This window comes from Folsomia candida, unplaced genomic scaffold (assembly GCF_002217175.1).
Source record: "Folsomia candida strain VU population unplaced genomic scaffold, ASM221717v1 Fcan01_Sc024, whole genome shotgun sequence".
Lineage (NCBI taxonomy): Eukaryota > Metazoa > Arthropoda > Collembola > Entomobryomorpha > Isotomidae > Folsomia > Folsomia candida.
Genome location: NW_019091216.1, coordinates 1,310,384 through 1,314,020, shown reverse-complemented (window position 1 = coordinate 1,314,020; position 3,637 = coordinate 1,310,384).

The following is a 3,637-nucleotide window of genomic DNA, read 5'->3' as shown; positions in this document are numbered from 1 at the left end:
GCCTCGCCCCAGGTTTGCCCTCATATTTATACGCGTCCTTCAACCTCCTCCGTCTGGCCGAATGTCGTCAGCAAATCGTCCCCACGACAAAATACAAGACAAGAACAAGATCGGGATCAATCATAAGGTCAATTATTTCCCTTACTCTTACATATTCACCCGAATTTATTTCCATCCCAAAGTGACTTCCCACCGAGAACCGGGCAATTGTCCAGCTTATCCACATTTCGCATATCCTAATCCTAAGAAAACCCACTTCAACCTGCAGTGGCCGCGGAAGCGTGGGGACAGAGGGACAATGTTCCCATGTTCCCATGTTGTATACACCCCTGGCTCCACTATTTTATAATGACAATGTCCCCACGGCTTCCGCGGCCACTGCCAAGTGGTGAGAGAAAGAAACAAGTCTTGGCAAATTAGTGGGGCACCGTGTAATTTACCAAATTAATTAACTACTTGAGTCGTCGGACTCAAGTTTGTGTCAATCATTCTCATTCACGCGGAGCTCATGGAGAGCGAGACGAGAGGACATCATGCCGTCGGGTTTTCGGGGGGTGAAGAGTGCTCTTGAAGGACAAAAGAGAGCTAATTGTTAATTGGGCCAGCTAAGGAGAGAGAGAGAGAGAGAGAGACCACACTCTTAAAAACACAGTGTTAATCATACATGTTCACATTAATTCATTTAATGATGAATGAATAAATTATTCATTCAATATTCAATATTTTGAATGAATATTGAATGAATATTTTATTCTGATTTTTGAATAAATGAATATTGATTGAATATCTATTCAATCAATATTCGTGTGAATGAATAATGAATGCATATTTTTTTCATCATTCATTTTTAAATTAATGCTTAACACATAAGGAAAGTTGAGAAATTCATCTAATACTGTGAATTTTGAATAACATGAATAATGAACGAATGGTGAATAATTAATGAATGTTTTTTTTACAAATTATGAATGAGTGAATAAGGAATGAATATTTTTTTCAAGGCTTTGAATGAATAAATTTTGAATGAATAAATATTTTTTGAGCATTTATGGTGTTAATATCGTCACCGAACGGATATTGTGCATATTATGTGACTTCATCGCCATGTCAAAATTTGGATTTCGTAAAATTTTTAGAATTTTTAGAATGCAAAAATTTCGCCGGATTGCAGAAATTTTACGAAATTTAGTCACACGAAATATATGGTTTCATGAAAAGAACATATCTTGAATTAAATCATTGCTTTAATTACCTTAAAAAAATTTGATTTTTGGCTTTTTAACCATACCAATTTTTAAAAAAATATGTAATTTCCTTCCATAATTTTTGACGAATGATATTTTGAGCATTAAATAAATAAAATTGTCCGAAAATTCATATTTGTAAATAATTATTGAATATTTCGTTAAATTCCATAATTTTTTGATCCATCTAATATTCTATATTTCAATTGTCAGAATTTATGTAAACACATAATTTTGAAAATTGTACGGTTAAAAAGTCGGAAATAAAATTTTGTCTAAAATAATAACGCAATTGTTTAATTAAAGATGTACACGGTGGAGTGAAAAATTTCGGTTACATTACACATTTCAGAAAATTGTATTTACTTAATTCTATATTTTCTATTTCACAATATTTTAAGAATTTAAGCTAAAAATTTGGACAGGTTGGCAGATTCCAGAATTTAAACTTTAAAAATTTTACGAAATCCAATCGCCAGTTTTAGGCCTTTTAAGATGGCCTTATAGATTTGTCAGGATGTCTGTCTGTCCGTCCGTCTGTCCGTCTGTAGGCACGATAACTCTCTTTAAACAAAAGCTATCGACTTGAAATTTTGTATACTTCATGTTCGGGCAAAAAGTAAGGTTGAGTTCGGAGATGGGCATGATCGGTCAAGTGGTTGACTGGTGGGGGTCATTGGAGTGCGTGGGGTATTGTGCACCAAAATTTCAAAATTGTCGTAGAAAGCTGAAATTTGGTACAGACGTTGATAATAGTTTCTAATGAAAGAATTGAAAGTAAAATTTTGTAAATAAGTTAGTTAGGTTAGTTAGGTTAGGTTAGTAAAATAAAAGAGTATGAATTGAAATTAGACACATTTTCATCTGGACAGACCCAATGGGGTGACCTATACCTATTTTTCAAAATCGTCATATAGAGCTGAAATTTGGCATGGAAGTTACTTATTGGTCCAAATTGAAGAATATGAATTGAAATTTGACAATTTTTTATCTGGAGTGACCCTATGGGGTGACCCATACCAATTTTTCAAATTCATTAAATCAAGCCGAAAATTGGTAGAGATGTTGGTAATGGATCATAATGGAACAATATGAGTTAAAATAGGAACAATTTTCATCTGGAGGACCTATTGGGTGCCCATACGGATTTTTTAAATCGTCGTATCAAGTTGAAATTTGCTACATATGCTGTTAATTGATACTAATTATAAGAATATCCACAACTTGGCCTGACTTGGGCTATATCAAGTCTGCCCTGTAGGTTTAAATTGTCTTACGTTCATTTACGATAAAATTTCATGCTACCATGAGAAGTCATTAAGTATCACCGTGCCGAAATTTAGATTCTTACGGCAATTTCTGAAAATCGGTATGGGTCACCCCTTCGGGTGAAAAATTTTCCAATTTCACTTCATATTCTTCCATTATCACGCTACATGTCAAATTTCAGCTTTCTATCACAATTTTACATAAGCCCTGGTTGGGGCTAAAAATTATATGTAAATCGTTCATTATAGTCTGGCTTTTAGGTATTAATGCTATCTTAAAAGGCCCCGCAAAGTTGCTTGGAGTAGGTTATTTCTTTTTGTGCACACAAAATAATTTGCATGTGTATGGTTATGGTACTTAAAAGAGCATAAAAACATAAAAAATGCACAAAAATGGATAAAAATCAATAAAAGCGATTTATACATGGAATTTATCATATTTTTAAGAAATTTAGTACTATCCACTGAGGATAGGATTCAGTTATCTAAACTTATGAAAAATTTAAAAATTGAGACCCTAAAATACTAAAATGACAAGACAAATACGCTAAAATAATACAATGATTTAAAAAAAAATTTAATTTTCAAAATGTATATATGCAAATGGCAATGCTGCCATATATTTAGAACTTGCATGATTTTTATGAATTTTCATGTCTCTCACCTAATCTAATGGTGATAAAATTAATACCAACCAGTCCCAATTTTTCACCACGTGGGCAAGAGATTGATCACCACGTGGTGAAAAACAGTATCACTATTTGGTGAAGTCACACCGTTTATTTAAGAGTGCACAATTCCTGCCGCATTTCAAGAAATAGATCTCCTCATCATGGTCAACTTATCAATGTCTTATCCACGTCACAATGGACAATACTCCAGATTTGGATCATCATTTGCATGTACACAGTCTTCTCTCGGAATCCAGTCGTCGCATTAAGCCTCCCACACACTTCGAAAATACTTAATCACTAATTAATTAACATTACGTGGAGAGCGACCACTTGACGTCAATCTTGAAATAGAGTTTGTTAAGCCGTGGTATTTATTTGTTTACTACTACGCATTTCATGATTTCATGGAAATTTCTGTACTAAATATTTCCACGTGGCGAAACAACAACGT